General features: G+C 34.4%; 1 protein-coding gene across 50 annotated transcripts in view; it reads right to left on the bottom strand.

The window, feature by feature from the left end:
* Window positions 1-510: 510 nt before the first annotated feature.
* The window catches only part of LOC105168707 (uncharacterized), a 44,890-nt gene continuing 18,096 nt past the window's right edge, over window positions 511-27,304 (bottom strand). For 13 of the 50 annotated variants that reach the window (XM_088882211.1, XM_088882229.1, XM_088882226.1 and 10 more), the window contains 30 exons: window positions 26,215-26,635; window positions 25,362-25,535; window positions 24,793-24,904; window positions 23,365-23,538; window positions 23,066-23,166; window positions 21,899-22,318; window positions 21,204-21,306; window positions 20,230-20,341; window positions 18,802-18,975; window positions 18,503-18,603; window positions 17,336-17,755; window positions 16,641-16,743; window positions 15,667-15,778; window positions 14,239-14,412; window positions 13,940-14,040; window positions 12,773-13,192; window positions 12,078-12,180; window positions 11,104-11,215; window positions 9,676-9,849; window positions 9,377-9,477; window positions 8,210-8,629; window positions 7,515-7,617; window positions 6,541-7,283; window positions 5,113-5,286; window positions 4,751-4,924; window positions 4,508-4,642; window positions 4,306-4,406; window positions 3,137-3,558; window positions 2,135-2,307; window positions 511-2,025 (listed from right to left, as the gene is read on the bottom strand). The gene's annotated coding sequence lies outside the window, so the exon portion shown is untranslated. Of the gene's footprint in view, window positions 2,026-2,134; window positions 2,308-3,136; window positions 3,559-4,305; window positions 4,407-4,507; window positions 4,643-4,750; window positions 4,925-5,112; window positions 5,287-6,540; window positions 7,284-7,514; window positions 7,618-8,209; window positions 8,630-9,376; window positions 9,478-9,675; window positions 9,850-11,103; window positions 11,847-12,077; window positions 12,181-12,772; window positions 13,193-13,939; window positions 14,041-14,238; window positions 14,413-15,666; window positions 15,779-16,640; window positions 16,744-17,335; window positions 17,756-18,502; window positions 18,604-18,801; window positions 18,976-20,229; window positions 20,973-21,203; window positions 21,307-21,898; window positions 22,319-23,065; window positions 23,167-23,364; window positions 23,539-24,792; window positions 24,905-25,361; window positions 25,536-26,214; window positions 26,636-27,304 lie in introns of all 50 variants that reach the window. The other 37 variants (XM_088882189.1, XM_088882183.1, XM_088882206.1 and 34 more) reach the window with 37 other exon arrangements.

Here is a 27,304-nt window from a genome sequence, read left to right as displayed (position 1 = left end):
TTTATACACCATATGTCTGAAAAGTGGTATTAAAATAGTATTCATGATAATTAAATGAATGAGAACAATGGATCAATCTACATTAATTCACACATTAATTCTTCTCTTGCTATTTTAGAAGAATCAAGTAGATTAAATAATGTGTGAGATAACCTTTCATAAATTATCCAATTTACAAGCTCAATATATGAAACTATATTTTATAAAGTAAATTACTTATATTACCAAATACTTTACATAAAGAATAAATTTAATTTTAGATCATACTTAAACTAAGTTGTTGAGCTCCTCACATAATATTTTTAAATTTGACTTATTATTTGATTTGAAAATATTTTAATAAATTTGGCAGGATATAAATAGTAAGGAAATAGATATAGAATTCATTCTACGATATGCTTTCTTTTTCTCTTTTGTACAACATCCATTTTTATCTTATCGACTCAGGATTTGACCCACAAAATCCATTGTACAGGCTTTTGTCTTCACATGCCTAAGGAATCATCAATATAACAATTTAAATAGGATTATAAAATAAACAATGGATCAATTTACATAATTCACATATTTCAGTATGGTAGGTGATAAGATGGCATCAAGCCCTATCAATGAAAATTCTCTCTCTTGGATAGCATTGAAAGAAACTTGCCACAGGCATGTCAAACGAATACTAAGGATCAAAAAATATTTTGAAATATCCTAGCTGCCATCAACATGTCACCCACTCGCATATTTCAGTATGGTCAGTGAAAAGATGGCATCAATGTTTTCATGACGTACCCAATCTGCTAGATGGAAAGCTTCTCGGGCAAGCTCCAAAAAACAACACTATAGCTACGAGGGAATAAATTAACTCAATTATTGGAATAATGAGCATATGGAAAGCACATATCCTCATGACTTTCATATACTATAAAATCCTTAGCAAACAGAATTTCCTGAAATACTGGCACAAGCCTCTTTAGATTTATATAATTTCCACGTGTGATAAAGTAAATAATAATGCTTCTACATCAGGCATTACAAAAATTGGAAGCCTAGGAAGCAATAAATATCTGTGGAGAACTAAAGAAAAATAAGCCATTGTTCTGTTCCATTTTGGCCTAAATGGCCAACTATACTCAATTCTAGCTGTGATGTGCTCAATTGCAACGCTGTTATTATACGACTGGTTTCCATGAACAAGTGTTCATGGTGTTCCAACCGCACAAGCAGAGAAAATGATTCCAATTTTATTTGAAAAGCTAGTTTGATTCAAGCATTATGAGTTACTATGAGTAACTTTGTGGACGTGATAGAGACTACCAACAACTACGCAAGCCACTTTCTAGATTATTGAAGGAAACTACATGCTACTAACCAAAATAAATTAACCAATAGCCATCTCACTTAAACAACAAACCACAAACCAAGTACCTTTGCATGCACCAACATCATAGGTTGTGTCTTCATCTTACGAGCACCAAAAATTATTTTCCAAGCACTCAATTGTCTCTGCATCCAGAGCAACAACTCCAGTTAGCGAGTGGATATTGCTTTTTAGCACTTGTAGATATTGCATTTTTTTCTTTTTTTCTTCTTTTTTTTTTGTATATATAGCTTTTTTGTGTTTCTTTTTCTTTTTTTTTTGCGCATATTCCTTTTTTCTTTGTTTCTTGTGCTTGTCTCCAAATGCATCTTGAGAAGTCTATTGAAAAATACCAGAGATGTAGAGAGGTCAGCGTAAGACAACCTATCACTTATAAAAAATCGTTGCTGTAGCAAAAATCCTAAGCTACGAAAGAGAAAAAATAACTTAGGCGCCTTCAAGGCGGTGAGTGGATTCCAAAGGAAGAAGAAAGAAAGAAACACAAATAAAGAAATATCCTACCTCCAAGTGATCCCAATTCGACCATTTTTTTGTCAATTTCAGCTACAATGGATTTTAGAGTATATTTCTCCATTTCCCACTACTGCATCTCCTTTTTATATTTTTTTCATCTCAACACCTTCGGATTTTGAAGAGGCTGTAAGCAGCTTCTCTTGCTATTTTAGAAGAATCAAATAGGTTAAATAATGTGTCAAATAAATGAAAAACATGCAAGCACATCCACATATAAACATATTCATATGCAAGCTTTGAGTAATGACTTACTTCTTTCACTTGTTTCTTTTCTTCCATTAGACGAAGTATCTCCTCCTTGGATATTTTCTTTGGTTTCATTGTTTCATATGCCTTCTTTTTCTCTTTTGTATAACATCCATCTTTATCTTGTTGCTCAAGATTTGACCCATAGAATCCATTGTCCAGGCTTTGTCTTCACATACCTAAGGAATCATCAATTCAACAATTTAAATAGGATTATAAAATAAACAATGGATCAATTTACATTAATTCACATATTTTAGTATGGTAGATGATAAGATGGCATCAAGCCCTATCAATGAAAATTCTCTCTTGGATAGCAATAAAAGAAACGTGTCACAGGCATGTCACACGAATACAAAAAGGATTAAAAAATATCCTAGCTGCCATCAATATGTCACCACCACTCACATATTTCAGTATGGTCACTGAAAAGATGGCAGCAATGTTTCATGACGTAGCCAATCTGCTAGAAGGGAAGCTTCTCGGGCAAGCTCCTAAACAAAATACAACTACGGGGGAATGAATTCACTCAATTATTGGAATAATGAGCATACGGAGAACACATATTCTCATAACTTTCATATACTATAAAATCCTTATCAAACAGAATTTCGAGAATACTAGCACGAGACTCTTTAAATTTATATAATTTCCACGTGTGATAGAGTAAATAATAATGCCTCTACACCAGGCTTACAAAAACTGGAAGCCTAGGAAGCAATACATATGTGTGCTCAATTGCAACGCTATTATTATAAGACTAGTTTCCATGAACAAGTGTTCGGGGTGTTCCAACCGCACAAACACAGAAAGTGATTCTATTTTTGTTTGAAAAACTAGTTTGATTCAAGCTTTATGAGTTACTACGAGTAACTTTGTGGAGGTGATAAACGACTACCAACAACTATGCAAGCCACTTCCTATAATATTAATGGAAACTACTTGTTATAACCAAAATAAATTAACTAAGAGCCATCTCACTTAAACAGCAAACTACAAACCAAGTACCTTGCATGCAGTAGCGGTTGTGTCTTCATCTTGCCAGCACCAAAAATTATTTTCCAAGCACTCAATTGTATGTGCATCAAGAGCAACAACTCCAAGTTGGCGAGTGGATGTTGCTTTTGTTTTTCTTTTTCTTTTCTCTTTTGGATATTGCTTTTTTTATCTGTTGCTTTTGCTTCTTTTTTTTTGAATATATTGCTTTTTTTCTGTTTCTTTTTCTTTTTTTTTTTTACAGATATTCCCTTTTTTTTCTGTTTCTTTTTCTTCTTCTTTCTTTTCTATATATTGCTTTTTTCTGTTTCTTTTTCTTTTTTTTTCGCGGATATTCTTTTTTTCTTCGTTTCTTTTCTCTTCTTTCGTCGATATTGCTTTTCCTCATTCCTTCCTAGTTCTCTTGTGCTTATCTCCAAGGCATCTTCAGAAATCTGTTGAAAAAATACGAGAAAAGTAGAGGTGTCAGTGTAAGACAACCTATCACTTATAAAAAATCGTTGCTGTAGCAGAAATTGTATGGAGCAAACGAAACAGGCAAACTGCAGCATTTCACTTGATTCTGCTGCACATTTTTTGTGCACTAATTCTATAAAATGAATTTCGGCAGCAACAGGAATCAATTATGCAGAATAATCCATTTAAACATATTGAAGTCTGCTATTCATTTACGGGAAAAAGTTGGAAATATGGAATGTGAGTTGCACGATCAATGCATGAGGTTCAACACGTAATCTACGTTAATTCTTACTTAAGCTAGAGCTGCACAATTACATTAATTTGTTATCTAATCCTAGTGACTTACGTATTTCCTTGGAACAGAACTATTTTCAAGTAACGCTGAAAATGCACTCCCACATCCTCTTTCTCCTGCCCAATTTTTAGGGAACCAAAAGAGCCTCAAATGAGTTCTTCCCCTTTATCCTTTGTCATTCGACATCAAAACATAATAGTAGACACAACTAGGATTCAGAATGTAAAAACTAGAAACAAGAGCCAAAAAACAATTATTTTTAAGAGAAATCAGAAAACAGAGATAAGAGGAACAATTCTAGTTAATTCACATATTTATACACCACATGTGTGCAAAGTGGTATTAAAATAGCATTCATGGTAATTGAATGAATGAGAACATAGAAAATCTTCATAAAAACGTTCACCAATAGGGGAAGGACAATTACCACATAAGTTTCTTCAGGAACTACTGTAGTAGTTCTTTCCATGGGGTTTGACATTGTGCAATATGTAACTCCTTTCTCCGCAAACCTTGTGACCAGATGTCCTAAGCAACGAAAGCGAAAAAATAGCTTAGGTGCCTTGAAGGCGGTGAGTGGATTCCAAAGGAAGAAAGAAGAAAGAAACACAAATAACGAAAGATCCTACCTCCAATTGATCCCAATTCAACCACTTTTTTGTCAATTTCAGCTACAATGGATTTTAGAGTATGTTTCCCCATTTCCCACTTCTGCATCTCCTTCTTATAATTTTTCATCTCAGCACCTTCGGCTTTTGAAGCAGCTGTAAGAAGAATCAAGTAGATTAAATAATGTGTCACATGAATGAAAAACATGCAAGCACATCCACATATAAACATATTCCATATGCAGTTTTTGAGTAATGGCTTACTTCTTTCAGTTGTTTCTTTTCTTCCATTAGACAAAGTATCTCCTCCTTTGATAATCTCTTTGGTTTCATTGTTTCATATGCTTTGTTTTTCTCTTTTGTATAGCATCGATCTTTATCTTGTCGACTCAGGATTTGACCTACAGAATCCATTGTACAGGCTTTGTCTTCACATGCCTAAGAAATGATCAATACAACAATTTAAATAGGATTATAAAAAAAACAATGGATAGTTCTACATTAATTCTTCTCTTGCTATTTTAGAAGAATCAAGTAGATTAAGTAATGTGAGAGATGAATGAAAAACATGCAAGCACATCCACATAAAAACATATTCCATATGCAGTTTTTGAGTAATGCCTTACTTCTTTCAGTTGTTTCTTTTCTTCCATTAGACAAAGTATCTCCCCCTTTGATAATCTCTTTGGTTTCATTGCTTCATATGTTTTGTTTTTCTCTTTTGTATAGCATCGATCTTTATCTTGTCGACTCAGGATTTGACCTACAGAATCTATTGTACAGGCTTTGTCTTCACATGCCTAAGAAATGATCAATACAACAATTTAAATAGGATTACATAATAAACAATGGATCAATCTACATTAATTCACACATTAATTCTTCTCTTACTATTTTAGAAGAATCAAGTAGATTAAGTAATGTGAGAGATGAATGAAAAACATGCAAGAACATCCACATATAAACATATTCGAGGGAAACCTCCATACTCAAAAAGCCTTAAAAGATCACTATATTGGCCGTGAATGTCACGTGAAGTAATGAGAAATATAGATAAGGTCATGTTCATGACAGTTCTTGTGCACAGGTCAGCATGACTCTAAGTTACGACAACTGAAACTGATGGACTGGTTAGGCGAATTGATAGCTAGCTATCAGAGTAAATAAACCAGCAAAAGAAAAGAAGAGCAAAGTAAAAGAAAATTTAAGAAAGAAGACAATCAACCAGAAAAGTAGAAGACTAAAAGACTGCATTTTCCCTTGCCTTCTCCCCTTTTACTGCTTCAAAAATTGAGATACCAAAATATGGAGACAAGTCAGACAGAGGCCAAGCACTGTAAAAAGTATAAAGGGGACCGGCACGACATGAAAAACTGCTACAGTTAAGAACATTGGTTTCTGAAGTAGCCTAATTGACTCCAATATTAGTTACATTTACTTCATCTGTAGACACAAATACTTCAGAACTTTGATCCATCCAGAGGACACTTTATCCAAGCATTGGCAATTTAAATAACACCCAGAAAGATGTGGTAGAGTTGAAACATATAGTAACTACACGTACGGAACTTGTCCAATGAGGCTTCGACCATAATTTGCTGTTATAATTTGGGACTTCAAGTCTCTTTAAGCTGTACAAATCTTATAGTGAAGTTTAAAACACAGCTAAGCCCAGTTCATCGAGTAAATTGGATTTGTATCATGTCGTTATCCCCTTAACTTTTCCCACTTCAACCCACCAAACTGATGGAATCAGAGTGAACACTCCCACAACATTTCAACTTGAGCTCACTATAATGTAGGTTTCATCTATAATGTATGCCCTCACTTCCTCCTGTAAATATCTGAATTTTTAGGAAAATAAAGAATTACACAAACAATCTCGATTCTCAACACAACTTTTCAGCTATCTCTCTCATTTTTGTAATCAGCTTTCTCTTTTGCTCGTTATAAAAGTCTAATCCTTCTTTGCATCAGATATCATATATTAAGTTTCGCATATTACTTCTTGTGAATGTGCGATGCCCAAAGAATATTATGAGTAATTCCCTTACCTTCTAATTCAGTGCAAGAAACTGCATCTGTTGAGTATCAAGCTGTGTCTTCAATCAAGCGTTCAGATTCCATCCTCCTTAGAGTAGCTCCCTATTCATCATTGACAACCACCTTCATATCAAGAAAAAGCCTCAACCATCAGTATATCACTTATACGTGAAAATGATGCTGCACCACTTGCCTAGGAACATACAAATGCGGCCTATTAAATAATAGCAATAAACCTTGTTGTCGAGATAGAGAATACATAATCACACAGAAAGAACCTAAACATTCACGGCCAAAGTCAAAGCCAAAGCCCCTTCAAACATGAAAGATTCTATCGTATGGAACTTTTTCTTAAGAAATTGAAAGATGCCAACCAGCACTACAGATATGTTTTTTCTTGAGTTGCCACTTGCCACAATAATGAAATTAACATTAAAATATTAATTTTTCATGACAAAGATCATAACACACAATTAGCAATCTTTTTTTTACTAATCATGAAAACTTGCATTTGAGCAAAAACATGACGAGCCAAACAACTCATATAGCTGAAGTATGCAGTTTTTGAGTAATGACTTATTTCATTCAGTTGGTTCTTTTCTTCCATTAGACGAAGTATCTCCTCCTTTGATACTCTCTTTGGTTTCATTGTTTCATATGCCTTCTTTTTCTCTTTTGTATAGCATCCATCTCTATCTTGTCGACTCAAGATTTTACCCACAGAATCCATTGTACAGGCTTTGTCTTCACATGCCTAAGGAATTATCAATACAGCAATTTAAATAGGATTATAAATTAAATAATGGATCAATTTACATGAATTTGACATATTTTAGTATGGTAGGTGATAAGATGCAATCAAGTCCTATCAATGAAAATTCTCTCTCTTGGATAGCACTGAAAGACACGTGTCACAGGCATGTCAAACGAATACAAAAGGATCCAAAAATATCCTAGCTGCCATCAATATGTCACCACCACTCACATATTTCAGTATGGTCACTGCAAAGATGGCAGCAATGTTTTTGTGACGTAGCCAATCTGCTAGAAGGGAAGCTTCTCCGGCAAGCTCCAAAACTACAATACAGCTACGAGGGAATGAATTCACTCAATTATTGGAATAATGAGCATACGAAGAACACATATTCTCATAACTTTCATATACTATAAAATCCTTATCAAACAGAACTTCAAGAAATACTAGGACGAGGCTCTTTAGATTTATATAATTTCCACGTGTGATAAAGTAAATAATTATGCTTCTACACAAATTTATGTATCTTTACATAAACTGGAAGCCTAGGAAGCAATACATATGTGTGGAGAATTACACAAAAATAAGTCGAGCTTTTCCATTCCATTTTGGCCTAAATTTCCTACTATACGCAATTCCAGCTGTGATGTGCTCAATTGCAACGCTGTTCTTATAAGACTAGTTTCCATGAACAAGTGTTCGGGGTGTTCCAACCACACAAACACAGAAAGTGATTCTATTTTTATTTGAAAAGCTAGTTTGATTCAAGCATTATGAGTTACTACGAGTAACTTTGTGGAGGTGATAAAACACTACCAACAACTATGCAAGCCACTTCGTATATTATTAATGAAAACTACTTGTTATAACCAAAATAAATTAACTAAGAGCCATCTCACTTAAACAGCAAACTACAAACCAAGTACCTTGCATGCAGTAGCGGTTGTGTCTTCATCTTGCCAGCACCAAAAATTGTTTTCCGAGCACTCAATTGTATGTGCATCAACAGCAACAACTCCAAGTTGGCGAGTGGATGTTGCTTTTGTTTTTCTTTTTCTTTTCTCTTTTGGATATTGCTTTTTTTATCTGTTGCTTTTGCTTCTTTTTTTTTTGAATATATTGCTTTTTTTCTGTTTCTTTTTCATTTTTTTTTACGGATATTCCCTTTTTTTTCGGTTTCTTTTACTTCTTCTTTCTTTTCTATATATTGTTTTTTTCTGTTTCTCTTTCTTTTTTTTCGCGGATATTCATTTTTTCTTCGTTTCTTTTCTCTTCTTTCGTCGATATTGCTTTTCCTCATTCCTTCCTAGTTCTCTTGTGCTTGTCTCCAAGGCATCTTCAGAAATCTATTGAAAAAATACGAGAAAAGTAGAGGTGTCAGTGTAAGACAACCTATCACTTATAAAAGATCGTTGCTGTGGCAGAAATTGTATGGACCAAACGAAACAGGCAAACTGCAGCATTTCACTTGATTCTGCTGCACATTTTTTGTGCACTAATTCTATAGAATGAATTTCGGCAGCAACAGAAATCAATTATGCAGAATAATCCATTTAAACATATTGAAGTCTGCTATTCATTTACGGGAAAAAGTTGGAAATATGGAATGTGAGTTGCACGATCAATGCATGAGGTTCAACACGTAATCTACCTTAATTCTTACTTAAGCTAGAGCTGCACAATTACATTAATTTGTTATCTAATCCTAGTGACTTACGTATTTCCTTGGAACAGAACTATTTTCAAGTAATGCTGAAAATGCACTCCCACATCCTCTTTCTCCTGCCCAATTTTTAGGGAACCAAAAGAGCCTCAAATGAGTTCTTCCCCTTTATCCTTTGTCATTCGACATCAAAACATAATAGTAGACACAACTAGGATTCAGAATGTAAAAACTAGAAACAAGAGCCAAAAAACAATTATTTTTAAGAGAAATCAGAAAACAGAGATAAGAGGAACAATTCTAGTTAATTCACATATTTATACACCACATGTGTGCAAAGTGGTATTAAAATAGCATTCATGGTAATTGAATGAATGAGAACATAGAAAATCTTCATAAAAACGTTCACCAATAGGGGAAGGACAATTACCACATAAGTTTCTTCAGGAACTACTGTAGTAGTTCTTTCCATGGGGTTTGACGTTGTGCAATATGTAACTCCTTTCTCCGCAAACCTTGTGACCAGATGTCCTAAGCAACGAAAGCGAAAAAATAGCTTAGGATTATATAATAAACAATGGATCATTCTACATTAATTCACACATTAATTCTTCTCTTGCTATTTTAGAAGAATCAAGTAGATTAAGTAATGTGAGAGATGAATGAAAAACATGCAAGCACAACCACATATAAACATATTCCATATGCAGTTTTTGAGTAATGCCTTACTTCTTTCAGTTGTTTCTTTTCTTCCATTAGACAAAGTATCTCCCCCTTTGATAATCTCTTTGGTTTCATTGCTTCATATGCTTTGTTTTTCTCTTTTGTATAGCATCGATCTTTATCTTGTCGACTCAGGATTTGACCTACAGAATCTATTGTACAGGCTTTGTCTTCACATGCCTAAGAAATGATCAATACAACAATTTAAATAGGATTACATAATAAACAATGGATCAATCTACATTAATTCACACATTAATTCTTCTCTTACTATTTTAGAAGAATCAAGTAGATTAAGTAATGTGAGAGATGAATGAAAAACATGCAAGAACATCCACATATAAACATATTCGAGGGAAACCTCCATACTCAAAAAGCCTTAAAAGATCACTATATTGGCCGTGAATGTCACGTGAAGTAATGAGAAATATAGATAAGGTCATGTTCATGACAGTTCTTGTGCACAGGTCAGCATGACTCTAAGTTACGACAACTGAAACTGATGGACTGGTTAGGCGAATTGATAGCTAGCTATCAGAGTAAATAAACCAGCAAAAGAAAAGAAGAGCAAAGTAAAAGAAAATTTAAGAAAGAAGACAATCAACCAGAAAAGTAGAAGACTAAAAGACTGCATTTTCCCTTGCCTTCTCCCCTTTTACTGCTTCAAAAATTGAGATACCAAAATATGGAGACAAGTCAGACAGAGGCCAAGCACTGTAAAAAGTATAAAGGGGACCGGCACGACATGAAAAACTGCTACAGTTAAGAACATTGGTTTCTGAAGTAGCCTAATTGACTCCAATATTAGTTACATTTACTTCATCTGTAGACACAAATACTTCAGAACTTTGATCCATCCAGAGGACACTTTATCCAAGCATTGGCAATTTAAATAACACCCAGAAAGATGTGGTAGAGTTGAAACATATAGTAACTACACGTACGGAACTTGTCCAATGAGGCTTCGACCATAATTTGCTGTTATAATTTGGGACTTCAAGTCTCTTTAAGCTGTACAAATCTTATAGTGAAGTTTAAAACACAGCTAAGCCCAGTTCATCGAGTAAATTGGATTTGTATCATGTCGTTATCCCCTTAACTTTTCCCACTTCAACCCACCAAACTGATGGAATCAGAGTGAACACTCCCACAACATTTCAACTTGAGCTCACTATAATGTAGGTTTCATCTATAATGTATGCCCTCACTTCCTCCTGTAAATATCTGAATTTTTAGGAAAATAAAGAATTACACAAACAATCTCGATTCTCAACACAACTTTTCAGCTATCTCTCTCATTTTTGTAATCAGCTTTCTCTTTTGCTCGTTATAAAAGTCTAATCCTTCTTTGCATCAGATATCATATATTAAGTTTCGCATATTACTTCTTGTGAATGTGCGATGCCCAAAGAATATTATGAGTAATTCCCTTACCTTCTAATTCAGTGCAAGAAACTGCATCTGTTGAGTATCAAGCTGTGTCTTCAATCAAGCGTTCAGATTCCATCCTCCTTAGAGTAGCTCCCTATTCATCATTGACAACCACCTTCATATCAAGAAAAAGCCTCAACCATCAGTATATCACTTATACGTGAAAATGATGCTCCACCACTTGCCTAGGAACATACAAATGCGGCCTATTAAATAATAGCAATAAACCTTGTTGTCGAGATAGAGAATACATAATCACACAGAAAGAACCTAAACATTCACGGCCAAAGTCAAAGCCAAAGCCCCTTCAAACATGAAAGATTCTATCGTATGGAACTTTTTCTTAAGAAATTGAAAGATGCCAACCAGCACTACAGATATGTTTTTTCTTGAGTTGCCACTTGCCACAATAATGAAATTAACATTAAAATATTAATTTTTCATGACAAAGATCATAACACACAATTAGCAATCTTTTTTTTACTAATCATGAAAACTTGCATTTGAGCAAAAACATGACGAGCCAAACAACTCATATAGCTGAAGTATGCAGTTTTTGAGTAATGACTTATTTCATTCAGTTGGTTCTTTTCTTCCATTAGACGAAGTATCTCCTCCTTTGATACTCTCTTTGGTTTCATTGTTTCATATGCCTTCTTTTTCTCTTTTGTATAGCATCCATCTCTATCTTGTCGACTCAAGATTTTACCCACAGAATCCATTGTACAGGCTTTGTCTTCACATGCCTAAGGAATTATCAATACAGCAATTTAAATAGGATTATAAATTAAATAATGGATCAATTTACATGAATTTGACATATTTTAGTATGGTAGGTGATAAGATGCAATCAAGTCCTATCAATGAAAATTCTCTCTCTTGGATAGCACTGAAAGACACGTGTCACAGGCATGTCAAACGAATACAAAAGGATCCAAAAATATCCTAGCTGCCATCAATATGTCACCACCACTCACATATTTCAGTATGGTCACTGCAAAGATGGCAGCAATGTTTTTGTGACGTAGCCAATCTGCTAGAAGGGAAGCTTCTCCGGCAAGCTCCAAAACTACAATACAGCTACGAGGGAATGAATTCACTCAATTATTGGAATAATGAGCATACGAAGAACACATATTCTCATAACTTTCATATACTATAAAATCCTTATCAAACAGAACTTCAAGAAATACTAGGACGAGGCTCTTTAGATTTATATAATTTCCACGTGTGATAAAGTAAATAATTATGCTTCTACACAAATTTATGTATCTTTACATAAACTGGAAGCCTAGGAAGCAATACATATGTGTGGAGAATTACACAAAAATAAGTCGAGCTTTTCCATTCCATTTTGGCCTAAATTTCCTACTATACGCAATTCCAGCTGTGATGTGCTCAATTGCAACGCTGTTCTTATAAGACTAGTTTCCATGAACAAGTGTTCGGGGTGTTCCAACCACACAAACACAGAAAGTGATTCTATTTTTATTTGAAAAGCTAGTTTGATTCAAGCATTATGAGTTACTACGAGTAACTTTGTGGAGGTGATAAAACACTACCAACAACTATGCAAGCCACTTCGTATATTATTAATGAAAACTACTTGTTATAACCAAAATAAATTAACTAAGAGCCATCTCACTTAAACAGCAAACTACAAACCAAGTACCTTGCATGCAGTAGCGGTTGTGTCTTCATCTTGCCAGCACCAAAAATTGTTTTCCGAGCACTCAATTGTATGTGCATCAACAGCAACAACTCCAAGTTGGCGAGTGGATGTTGCTTTTGTTTTTCTTTTTCTTTTCTCTTTTGGATATTGCTTTTTTTATCTGTTGCTTTTGCTTCTTTTTTTTTTGAATATATTGCTTTTTTTCTGTTTCTTTTTCATTTTTTTTTACGGATATTCCCTTTTTTTTCGGTTTCTTTTACTTCTTCTTTCTTTTCTATATATTGTTTTTTTCTGTTTCTCTTTCTTTTTTTTCGCGGATATTCATTTTTTCTTCGTTTCTTTTCTCTTCTTTCGTCGATATTGCTTTTCCTCATTCCTTCCTAGTTCTCTTGTGCTTGTCTCCAAGGCATCTTCAGAAATCTATTGAAAAAATACGAGAAAAGTAGAGGTGTCAGTGTAAGACAACCTATCACTTATAAAAGATCGTTGCTGTGGCAGAAATTGTATGGACCAAACGAAACAGGCAAACTGCAGCATTTCACTTGATTCTGCTGCACATTTTTTGTGCACTAATTCTATAGAATGAATTTCGGCAGCAACAGAAATCAATTATGCAGAATAATCCATTTAAACATATTGAAGTCTGCTATTCATTTACGGGAAAAAGTTGGAAATATGGAATGTGAGTTGCACGATCAATGCATGAGGTTCAACACGTAATCTACCTTAATTCTTACTTAAGCTAGAGCTGCACAATTACATTAATTTGTTATCTAATCCTAGTGACTTACGTATTTCCTTGGAACAGAACTATTTTCAAGTAATGCTGAAAATGCACTCCCACATCCTCTTTCTCCTGCCCAATTTTTAGGGAACCAAAAGAGCCTCAAATGAGTTCTTCCCCTTTATCCTTTGTCATTCGACATCAAAACATAATAGTAGACACAACTAGGATTCAGAATGTAAAAACTAGAAACAAGAGCCAAAAAACAATTATTTTTAAGAGAAATCAGAAAACAGAGATAAGAGGAACAATTCTAGTTAATTCACATATTTATACACCACATGTGTGCAAAGTGGTATTAAAATAGCATTCATGGTAATTGAATGAATGAGAACATAGAAAATCTTCATAAAAACGTTCACCAATAGGGGAAGGACAATTACCACATAAGTTTCTTCAGGAACTACTGTAGTAGTTCTTTCCATGGGGTTTGACGTTGTGCAATATGTAACTCCTTTCTCCGCAAACCTTGTGACCAGATGTCCTAAGCAACGAAAGCGAAAAAATAGCTTAGGATTATATAATAAACAATGGATCATTCTACATTAATTCACACATTAATTCTTCTCTTGCTATTTTAGAAGAATCAAGTAGATTAAGTAATGTGAGAGATGAATGAAAAACATGCAAGCACAACCACATATAAACATATTCCATATGCAGTTTTTGAGTAATGCCTTACTTCTTTCAGTTGTTTCTTTTCTTCCATTAGACAAAGTATCTCCCCCTTTGATAATCTCTTTGGTTTCATTGCTTCATATGCTTTGTTTTTCTCTTTTGTATAGCATCGATCTTTATCTTGTCGACTCAGGATTTGACCTACAGAATCTATTGTACAGGCTTTGTCTTCACATGCCTAAGAAATGATCAATACAACAATTTAAATAGGATTACATAATAAACAATGGATCAATCTACATTAATTCACACATTAATTCTTCTCTTACTATTTTAGAAGAATCAAGTAGATTAAGTAATGTGAGAGATGAATGAAAAACATGCAAGAACATCCACATATAAACATATTCGAGGGAAACCTCCATACTCAAAAAGCCTTAAAAGATCACTATATTGGCCGTGAATGTCACGTGAAGTAATGAGAAATATAGATAAGGTCATGTTCATGACAGTTCTTGTGCACAGGTCAGCATGACTCTAAGTTACGACAACTGAAACTGATGGACTGGTTAGGCGAATTGATAGCTAGCTATCAGAGTAAATAAACCAGCAAAAGAAAAGAAGAGCAAAGTAAAAGAAAATTTAAGAAAGAAGACAATCAACCAGAAAAGTAGAAGACTAAAAGACTGCATTTTCCCTTGCCTTCTCCCCTTTTACTGCTTCAAAAATTGAGATACCAAAATATGGAGACAAGTCAGACAGAGGCCAAGCACTGTAAAAAGTATAAAGGGGACCGGCACGACATGAAAAACTGCTACAGTTAAGAACATTGGTTTCTGAAGTAGCCTAATTGACTCCAATATTAGTTACATTTACTTCATCTGTAGACACAAATACTTCAGAACTTTGATCCATCCAGAGGACACTTTATCCAAGCATTGGCAATTTAAATAACACCCAGAAAGATGTGGTAGAGTTGAAACATATAGTAACTACACGTACGGAACTTGTCCAATGAGGCTTCGACCATAATTTGCTGTTATAATTTGGGACTTCAAGTCTCTTTAAGCTGTACAAATCTTATAGTGAAGTTTAAAACACAGCTAAGCCCAGTTCATCGAGTAAATTGGATTTGTATCATGTCGTTATCCCCTTAACTTTTCCCACTTCAACCCACCAAACTGATGGAATCAGAGTGAACACTCCCACAACATTTCAACTTGAGCTCACTATAATGTAGGTTTCATCTATAATGTATGCCCTCACTTCCTCCTGTAAATATCTGAATTTTTAGGAAAATAAAGAATTACACAAACAATCTCGATTCTCAACACAACTTTTCAGCTATCTCTCTCATTTTTGTAATCAGCTTTCTCTTTTGCTCGTTATAAAAGTCTAATCCTTCTTTGCATCAGATATCATATATTAAGTTTCGCATATTACTTCTTGTGAATGTGCGATGCCCAAAGAATATTATGAGTAATTCCCTTACCTTCTAATTCAGTGCAAGAAACTGCATCTGTTGAGTATCAAGCTGTGTCTTCAATCAAGCGTTCAGATTCCATCCTCCTTAGAGTAGCTCCCTATTCATCATTGACAACCACCTTCATATCAAGAAAAAGCCTCAACCATCAGTATATCACTTATACGTGAAAATGATGCTCCACCACTTGCCTAGGAACATACAAATGCGGCCTATTAAATAATAGCAATAAACCTTGTTGTCGAGATAGAGAATACATAATCACACAGAAAGAACCTAAACATTCACGGCCAAAGTCAAAGCCAAAGCCCCTTCAAACATGAAAGATTCTATCGTATGGAACTTTTTCTTAAGAAATTGAAAGATGCCAACCAGCACTACAGATATGTTTTTTCTTGAGTTGCCACTTGCCACAATAATGAAATTAACATTAAAATATTAATTTTTCATGACAAAGATCATAACACACAATTAGCAATCTTTTTTTTACTAATCATGAAAACTTGCATTTGAGCAAAAACATGACGAGCCAAACAACTCATATAGCTGAAGTATGCAGTTTTTGAGTAATGACTTATTTCATTCAGTTGGTTCTTTTCTTCCATTAGACGAAGTATCTCCTCCTTTGATACTCTCTTTGGTTTCATTGTTTCATATGCCTTCTTTTTCTCTTTTGTATAGCATCCATCTCTATCTTGTCGACTCAAGATTTTACCCACAGAATCCATTGTACAGGCTTTGTCTTCACATGCCTAAGGAATTATCAATACAGCAATTTAAATAGGATTATAAATTAAATAATGGATCAATTTACATGAATTTGACATATTTTAGTATGGTAGGTGATAAGATGCAATCAAGTCCTATCAATGAAAATTCTCTCTCTTGGATAGCACTGAAAGACACGTGTCACAGGCATGTCAAACGAATACAAAAGGATCCAAAAATATCCTAGCTGCCATCAATATGTCACCACCACTCACATATTTCAGTATGGTCACTGCAAAGATGGCAGCAATGTTTTTGTGACGTAGCCAATCTGCTAGAAGGGAAGCTTCTCCGGCAAGCTCCAAAACTACAATACAGCTACGAGGGAATGAATTCACTCAATTATTGGAATAATGAGCATACGAAGAACACATATTCTCATAACTTTCATATACTATAAAATCCTTATCAAACAGAACTTCAAGAAATACTAGGACGAGGCTCTTTAGATTTATATAATTTCCACGTGTGATAAAGTAAATAATTATGCTTCTACACAAATTTATGTATCTTTACATAAACTGGAAGCCTAGGAAGCAATACATATGTGTGGAGAATTACACAAAAATAAGTCGAGCTTTTCCATTCCATTTTGGCCTAAATTTCCTACTATACGCAATTCCAGCTGTGATGTGCTCAATTGCAACGCTGTTCTTATAAGACTAGTTTCCATGAACAAGTGTTCGGGGTGTTCCAACCACACAAACACAGAAAGTGATTCTATTTTTATTTGAAAAGCTAGTTTGATTCAAGCATTATGAGTTACTACGAGTAACTTTGTGGAGGTGATAAAACACTACCAACAACTATGCAAGCCACTTCGTATATTATTAATGAAAACTACTTGTTATAACCAAAATAAATTAACTAAGAGCCATCTCACTTAAACAGCAAACTACAAACCAAGTACCTTGCATGCAGTAGCGGTTGTGTCTTCATCTTGCCAGCACCAAAAATTGTTTTCCGAGCACTCAATTGTATGTGCATCAACAGCAACAACTCCAAGTTGGCGAGTGGATGTTGCTTTTGTTTCTCTTTTTCTTTTCTCTTTTGGATATTGCTTTTTTTATCTGTTGCTTTTGCTTCTTTTTTTTTTGAATATATTGCTTTTTTTCTGTTTCTTTTTCATTTTTTTTTACGGATATTCCCTTTTTTTTCGGTTTCTTTTACTTCTTCTTTCTTTTCTATATATTGTTTTTTTCTGTTTCTCTTTCTTTTTTTTCGCGGATATTCATTTTTTCTTCGTTTCTTTTCTCTTCTTTCGTCGATATTGCTTTTCCTCATTCCTTCCTAGTTCTCTTGTGCTTGTCTCCAAGGCATCTTCAGAAATCTATTGAAAAAATACGAGAAAAGTAGAGGTGTCAGTGTAAGACAACCTATCACTTATAAAAGATCGTTGCTGTGGCAGAAATTGTATGGACCAAACGAAACAGGCAAACTGCAGCATTTCACTTGATTCTGCTGCACATTTTTTGTGCACTAATTCTATAGAATGAATTTCGGCAGCAACAGAAATCAATTATGCAGAATAATCCATTTAAACATATTGAAGTCTGCTATTCATTTACGGGAAAAAGTTGGAAATATGGAATGTGAGTTGCACGATCAATGCATGAGGTTCAACACGTAATCTACCTTAATTCTTACTTAAGCTAGAGCTGCACAATTACATTAATTTGTTATCTAATCCTAGTGACTTACGTATTTCCTTGGAACAGAACTATTTTCAAGTAATGCTGAAAATGCACTCCCACATCCTCTTTCTCCTGCCCAATTTTTAGGGAACCAAAAGAGCCTCAAATGAGTTCTTCCCCTTTATCCTTTGTCATTCGACATCAAAACATAATAGTAGACACAACTAGGATTCAGAATGTAAAAACTAGAAACAAGAGCCAAAAAACAATTATTTTTAAGAGAAATCAGAAAACAGAGATAAGAGGAACAATTCTAGTTAATTCACATATTTATACACCACATGTGTGCAAAGTGGTATTAAAATAGCATTCATGGTAATTGAATGAATGAGAACATAGAAAATCTTCATAAAAACGTTCACCAATAGGGGAAGGACAATTACCACATAAGTTTCTTCAGGAACTACTGTAGTAGTTCTTTCCATGGGGTTTGACGTTGTGCAATATGTAACTCCTTTCTCCGCAAACCTTGTGACCAGATGTCCTAAGCAACGAAAGCGAAAAAATAGCTTAGGATTATATAATAAACAATGGATCATTCTACATTAATTCACACATTAATTCTTCTCTTGCTATTTTAGAAGAATCAAGTAGATTAAGTAATGTGAGAGATGAATGAAAAACATGCAAGCACAACCACATATAAACATATTCCATATGCAGTTTTTGAGTAATGCCTTACTTCTTTCAGTTGTTTCTTTTCTTCCATTAGACAAAGTATCTCCCCCTTTGATAATCTCTTTGGTTTCATTGCTTCATATGCTTTGTTTTTCTCTTTTGTATAGCATCGATCTTTATCTTGTCGACTCAGGATTTGACCTACAGAATCTATTGTACAGGCTTTGTCTTCACATGCCTAAGAAATGATCAATACAACAATTTAAATAGGATTACATAATAAACAATGGATCAATCTACATTAATTCACACATTAATTCTTCTCTTACTATTTTAGAAGAATCAAGTAGATTAAGTAATGTGAGAGATGAATGAAAAACATGCAAGAACATCCACATATAAACATATTCGAGGGAAACCTCCATACTCAAAAAGCCTTAAAAGATCACTATATTGGCCGTGAATGTCACGTGAAGTAATGAGAAATATAGATAAGGTCATGTTCATGACAGTTCTTGTGCACAGGTCAGCATGACTCTAAGTTACGACAACTGAAACTGATGGACTGGTTAGGCGAATTGATAGCTAGCTATCAGAGTAAATAAACCAGCAAAAGAAAAGAAGAGCAAAGTAAAAGAAAATTTAAGAAAGAAGACAATCAACCAGAAAAGTAGAAGACTAAAAGACTGCATTTTCCCTTGCCTTCTCCCCTTTTACTGCTTCAAAAATTGAGATACCAAAATATGGAGACAAGTCAGACAGAGGCCAAGCACTGTAAAAAGTATAAAGGGGACCGGCACGACATGAAAAACTGCTACAGGTAAGAACATTGGTTTCTGAAGTAGCCTAATTGACTCCAATATTAGTTACATTTACTTCATCTGTAGACACAAATACTTCAGAACTTTGATCCATCCAGAGGACACTTTATCCAAGCATTGGCAATTTAAATAACACCCAGAAAGATGTGGTAGAGTTGAAACATATAGTAACTACACGTACGGAACTTGTCCAATGAGGCTTCGACCATAATTTGCTGTTATAATTTGGGACTTCAAGTCTCTTTAAGCTGTACAAATCTTATAGTGAAGTTTAAAACACAGCTAAGCCCAGTTCATCGAGTAAATTGGATTTGTAACATGTCGTTATCCCCTTAACTTTTCCCACTTCAACCCACCAAACTGATGGAATCAGAGTGAACACTCCCACAACATTTCAACTTGAGCTCACTATAATGTAGGTTTCATCTATAATGTATGCCCTCACTTCCTCCTGTAAATATCTGAATTTTTAGGAAAATAAAGAATTACACAAACAATCTCGATTCTCAACACAACTTTTCAGCTATCTCTCTCATTTTTGTAATCAGCTTTCTCTTTTGCTCGTTATAAAAGTCTAATCCTTCTTTGCATCAGATATCATATATTAAGTTTCGCATATTACTTCTTGTGAATGTGCGATGCCCAAAGAATATTATGAGTAATTCCCTTACCTTCTAATTCAGTGCAAGAAACTGCATCTGTTGAGTATCAAGCTGTGTCTTCAATCAAGCGTTCAGATTCCATCCTCCTTAGAGTAGCTCCCTATTCATCATTGACAACCACCTTCATATCAAGAAAAAGCCTCAACCATCAGTATATCACTTATACGTGAAAATGATGCTGCACCACTTGCCTAGGAACATACAAATGCGGCCTATTAAATAATAGCAATAAACCTTGTTGTCGAGATAGAGAATACATAATCACACAGAAAGAACCTAAACATTCACGGCCAAAGTCAAAGCCAAAGCCCCTTCAAACATGAAAGATTCTATCGTATGGAACTTTTTCTTAAGAAATTGAAAGATGCCAACCAGCACTACAGATATGTTTTTTCTTGAGTTGCCACTTGCCACAATAATGAAATTAACATTAAAATATTAATTTTTCATGACAAAGATCATAACACACAATTAGCAATCTTTTTTTTACTAATCATGAAAACTTGCATTTGAGCAAAAACATGACGAGCCAAACAACTCATATAGCTGAAGTATGCAGTTTTTGAGTAATGACTTATTTCATTCAGTTGGTTCTTTTCTTCCATTAGACGAAGTATCTCCTCCTTTGATACTCTCTTTGGTTTCATTGTTTCATATGCCTTCTTTTTCTCTTTTGTATAGCATCCATCTCTATCTTGTCGACTCAAGATTTTACCCACAGAATCCATTGTACAGGCTTTGTCTTCACATGCCTAAGGAATTATCAATACAGCAATTTAAATAGGATTATAAATTAAATAATGGATCAATTTACATGAATTTGACATATTTTAGTATGGTAGGTGATAAGATGCAATCAAGTCCTATCAATGAAAATTCTCTCTCTTGGATAGCACTGAAAGACACGTGTCACAGGCATGTCAAACGAATACAAAAGGATCCAAAAATATCCTAGCTGCCATCAATATGTCACCACCACTCACATATTTCAGTATGGTCACTGCAAAGATGGCAGCAATGTTTTTGTGACGTAGCCAATCTGCTAGAAGGGAAGCTTCTCCGGCAAGCTCCAAAACTACAATACAGCTACGAGGGAATGAATTCACTCAATTATTGGAATAATGAGCATACGAAGAACACATATTCTCATAACTTTCATATACTATAAAATCCTTATCAAACAGAACTTCAAGAAATACTAGGACGAGGCTCTTTAGATTTATATAATTTCCACGTGTGATAAAGTAAATAATTATGCTTCTACACAAATTTATGTATCTTTACATAAACTGGAAGCCTAGGAAGCAATACATATGTGTGGAGAATTACACAAAAATAAGTCGAGCTTTTCCATTCCATTTTGGCCTAAATTTCCTACTATACGCAATTCCAGCTGTGATGTGCTCAATTGCAACGCTGTTCTTATAAGACTAGTTTCCATGAACAAGTGTTCGGGGTGTTCCAACCACACAAACACAGAAAGTGATTCTATTTTTATTTGAAAAGCTAGTTTGATTCAAGCATTATGAGTTACTACGAGTAACTTTGTGGAGGTGATAAAACACTACCAACAACTATGCAAGCCACTTCGTATATTATTAATGAAAACTACTTGTTATAACCAAAATAAATTAACTAAGAGCCATCTCACTTAAACAGCAAACTACAAACCAAGTACCTTGCATGCAGTAGCGGTTGTGTCTTCATCTTGCCAGCACCAAAAATTGTTTTCCGAGCACTCAATTGTATGTGCATCAACAGCAACAACTCCAAGTTGGCGAGTGGATGTTGCTTTTGTTTTTCTTTTTCTTTTCTCTTTTGGATATTGCTTTTTTTATCTGTTGCTTTTGCTTCTTTTTTTTTTGAATATATTGCTTTTTTTCTGTTTCTTTTTCATTTTTTTTTACGGATATTCCCTTTTTTTTCGGTTTCTTTTACTTCTTCTTTCTTTTCTATATATTGTTTTTTTCTGTTTCTCTTTCTTTTTTTTCGCGGATATTCATTTTTTCTTCGTTTCTTTTCTCTTCTTTCGTCGATATTGCTTTTCCTCATTCCTTCCTAGTTCTCTTGTGCTTGTCTCCAAGGCATCTTCAGAAATCTATTGAAAAAATACGAGAAAAGTAGAGGTGTCAGTGTAAGACAACCTATCACTTATAAAAGATCGTTGCTGTGGCAGAAATTGTATGGACCAAACGAAACAGGCAAACTGCAGCATTTCACTTGATTCTGCTGCACATTTTTTGTGCACTAATTCTATAGAATGAATTTCGGCAGCAACAGAAATCAATTATGCAGAATAATCCATTTAAACATATTGAAGTCTGCTATTCATTTACGGGAAAAAGTTGGAAATATGGAATGTGAGTTGCACGATCAATGCATGAGGTTCAACACGTAATCTACCTTAATTCTTACTTAAGCTAGAGCTGCACAATTACATTAATTTGTTATCTAATCCTAGTGACTTACGTATTTCCTTGGAACAGAACTATTTTCAAGTAATGCTGAAAATGCACTCCCACATCCTCTTTCTCCTGCCCAATTTTTAGGGAACCAAAAGAGCCTCAAATGAGTTCTTCCCCTTTATCCTTTGTCATTCGACATCAAAACATAATAGTAGACACAACTAGGATTCAGAATGTAAAAACTAGAAACAAGAGCCAAAAAACAATTATTTTTAAGAGAAATCAGAAAACAGAGATAAGAGGAACAATTCTAGTTAATTCACATATTTATACACCACATGTGTGCAAAGTGGTATTAAAATAGCATTCATGGTAATTGAATGAATGAGAACATAGAAAATCTTCATAAAAACGTTCACCAATAGGGGAAGGACAATTACCACATAAGTTTCTTCAGGAACTACTGTAGTAGTTCTTTCCATGGGGTTTGACGTTGTGCAATATGTAACTCCTTTCTCCGCAAACCTTGTGACCAGATGTCCTAAGCAACGAAAGCGAAAAAATAGCTTAGGATTATATAATAAACAATGGATCATTCTACATTAATTCACACATTAATTCTTCTCTTGCTATTTTAGAAGAATCAAGTAGATTAAGTAATGTGAGAGATGAATGAAAAACATGCAAGCACAACCACATATAAACATATTCCATATGCAGTTTTTGAGTAATGCCTTACTTCTTTCAGTTGTTTCTTTTCTTCCATTAGACAAAGTATCTCCCCCTTTGATAATCTCTTTGGTTTCATTGCTTCATATGCTTTGTTTTTCTCTTTTGTATAGCATCGATCTTTATCTTGTCGACTCAGGATTTGACCTACAGAATCTATTGTACAGGCTTTGTCTTCACATGCCTAAGAAATGATCAATACAACAATTTAAATAGGATTACATAATAAACAATGGATCAATCTACATTAATTCACACATTAATTCTTCTCTTACTATTTTAGAAGAATCAAGTAGATTAAGTAATGTGAGAGATGAATGAAAAACATGCAAGAACATCCACATATAAACATATTCGAGGGAAACCTCCATACTCAAAAAGCCTTAAAAGATCACTATATTGGCCGTGAATGTCACGTGAAGTAATGAGAAATATAGATAAGGTCATGTTCATGACAGTTCTTGTGCACAGGTCAGCATGACTCTAAGTTACGACAACTGAAACTGATGGACTGGTTAGGCGAATTGATAGCTAGCTATCAGAGTAAATAAACCAGCAAAAGAAAAGAAGAGCAAAGTAAAAGAAAATTTAAGAAAGAAGACAATCAACCAGAAAAGTAGAAGACTAAAAGACTGCATTTTCCCTTGCCTTCTCCCCTTTTACTGCTTCAAAAATTGAGATACCAAAATATGGAGACAAGTCAGACAGAGGCCAAGCACTGTAAAAAGTATAAAGGGGACCGGCACGACATGAAAAACTGCTACAGTTAAGAACATTGGTTTCTGAAGTAGCCTAATTGACTCCAATATTAGTTACATTTACTTCATCTGTAGACACAAATACTTCAGAACTTTGATCCATCCAGAGGACACTTTATCCAAGCATTGGCAATTTAAATAACACCCAGAAAGATGTGGTAGAGTTGAAACATATAGTAACTACACGTACGGAACTTGTCCAATGAGGCTTCGACCATAATTTGCTGTTATAATTTGGGACTTCAAGTCTCTTTAAGCTGTACAAATCTTATAGTGAAGTTTAAAACACAGCTAAGCCCAGTTCATCGAGTAAATTGGATTTGTATCATGTCGTTATCCCCTTAACTTTTCCCACTTCAACCCACCAAACTGATGGAATCAGAGTGAACACTCCCACAACATTTCAACTTGAGCTCACTATAATGTAGGTTTCATCTATAATGTATGCCCTCACTTCCTCCTGTAAATATCTGAATTTTTAGGAAAATAAAGAATTACACAAACAATCTCGATTCTCAACACAACTTTTCAGCTATCTCTCTCATTTTTGTAATCAGCTTTCTCTTTTGCTCGTTATAAAAGTCTAATCCTTCTTTGCATCAGATATCATATATTAAGTTTCGCATATTACTTCTTGTAAATGTGCGATGCCCAAAGAATATTATGAGTAATTCCCTTACCTTCTAATTCAGTGCAAGAAACTGCATCTGTTGAGTATCAAGCTGTGTCTTCAATCAAGCGTTCAGATTCCATCCTCCTTAGAGTAGCTCCCTATTCATCATTGACAACCACCTTCATATCAAGAAAAAGCCTCAACCATCAGTATATCACTTATACGTGAAAATGATGCTGCATCACTTGCCTAGGAACATACAAATGCGGCCTATTAAATAATAGCAATAAACCTTGTTGTCGAGATAGAGAATACATAATCACAGAGAAAGAACCTAAACATTCACGGCCAAAGTCAAAGCCAAAGCCCCTTCAAACATGAAAGATTCTATCGTATGGAACTTTTTCTTAAGAAATTGAAAGATGCCAACCAGCACTACACATATGTTTTTTCTTGAGTTGCCACTTGCCACAATAATGAAAGTAACATTAAAATATTAATTTTTCATGACAAAGATCATAACACACAATTAGCAATCTTTTTTTTACTAATCATGAAAACTTGCATTTAAGCAAAAACATGACGAGCCAAACAACTCATATAGCTGAAGTATGCAGTTTTTGAGTAATGACTTACTTCTTTCAGTTGGTTCTTTTCTTCCATTAAACGAAGTATCTCCTCCTTTGATACTCTCTCTGGTTTCATTGTTTCATATGCCTTCTTTTTCTCTTTTGTATAGCATCCATCTCTATCTTGTCGAATCAAGATTTGACAGACAGAATCCATGGTACAGGCTTTGTCTTCACATGCCTAAGGAATCATCAATACAGCAATTTAAATAGGATTATAAATTAAACAATGGATCAATTTACATGAATTTGACATATTTTAGTATGGTAGGTAATAAGATGCAATCAAGCCCTATCAATGAAAATTCTCTCTCTTGGATAGCACTGAAAGACACGTGTCACAGGCATGTCAAACGAATACAAAAGGATCCAAAAATATCCTAGCACGAGGCTCTTTAGATTTATATAATTTCCACGTGTGATAAAGTAAATAATAATGCTTCTACACAAATTTATGTATCTTTACATAAACTGGAAGCCTAGGAAGCAATACATATGTGTGGAGAATTACACAAAAATAAGTCGAGCTTTTCCATTCCATTTTGGCCTAAATTTCCTACTATACGCAATTCCAGCTGTGATGTGCTCAATTGCAACGCTGTTCTTATAAGACTAGTTTCCATGAACAAGTGTTCGGGGTGTTCCAACCACACAAACACAGAAAGTGATTCTATTTTTATTTGAAAAGCTAGTTTGATTCAAGCATTATGAGTTACTACGAGTAACTTTGTGGAGGTGATAAAACACTACCAACAACTATGCAAGCCACTTCGTATATTATTAATGAAAACTACTTGTTATAACCAAAATAAATTAACTAAGAGCCATCTCACTTAAACAGCAAACTACAAACCAAGTACCTTGCATGCAGTAGCGATTGTGTCTTCATCTTGCCAGCACCAAAAATTGTTTTCCGAGCACTCAATTGTATGTGCATCAACAGCAACAACTCCAAGTTGGCGAGTGGATGTTGCTTTTGTTTTTCTTTTTCTTTTCTCTTTTGGATATTGCTTTTTTTATCTGTTGCTTTTGCTTCTTTTTTTTTTTGAATATATTGCTTTTTTTCTGTTTCTTTTTCATTTTTTTTTACGGATATTCCCTTTTTTTTCGGTTTCTTTTACTTCTTCTTTCTTTTCTATATATTGTTTTTTTCTGTTTCTCTTTCTTTTTTTTCGCGGATATTCATTTTTTCTTCGTTTCTTTTCTCTTCTTTCGTCGATATTGCTTTTCCTCATTCCTTCCTAGTTCTCTTGTGCTTGTCTCCAAGGCATCTTCAGAAATCTATTGAAAAAATACGAGAAAAGTAGAGGTGTCAGTGTAAGACAACCTATCACTTATAAAAGATCGTTGCTGTAGCAGAAATTGTATGGACCAAACGAAACAGGCAAACTGCAGCATTTCACTTGATTCTGCTGCACATTTTTTGTGCACTAATTCTATAAAATGAATTTCGGCAGCAACAGGAATCAATTATGCAGAATAATCCATTTAAACATATTGAAGTCTGCTATTCATTTACGGGAAAAAGTTGGAAATATGGAATGTGAGTTGCACGATCAATGCATGAGGTTCAACACGTAATCTACGTTAATTCTTACTTAAGCTAGAGCTGCACAATTACATTAATTTGTTATCTAATCCTAGTGACTTACGTATTTCCTTGGAACAGAACTATTTTCAAGTAACGCTGAAAATGCACTCCCACATCCTCTTTCTCCTGCCCAATTTTTAGGGAACCAAAAGAGCCTCAAATGAGTTCTTCCCCTTTATCCTTTGTCATTCGACATCAAAACATAATAGTAGACACAACTAGGATTCAGAATGTAAAAACTAGAAACAAGAGCCAAAAAACAATTATTTTTAAGAGAAATCAGAAAACAGAGATAAGAGGAACAATTCTAGTTAATTCACATATTTATACACCACATGTGTGCAAAGTGGTATTAAAAT

The sequence above is a fragment of the Sesamum indicum genome, linkage group LG6, assembly GCF_026168435.1.
Source record: "Sesamum indicum cultivar Baizhima isolate 11 linkage group LG6, ASM2616843v1, whole genome shotgun sequence".
Lineage (NCBI taxonomy): Eukaryota > Viridiplantae > Streptophyta > Magnoliopsida > Lamiales > Pedaliaceae > Sesamum > Sesamum indicum.
This window is presented reverse-complemented; position numbering and strand designations above follow the sequence as displayed.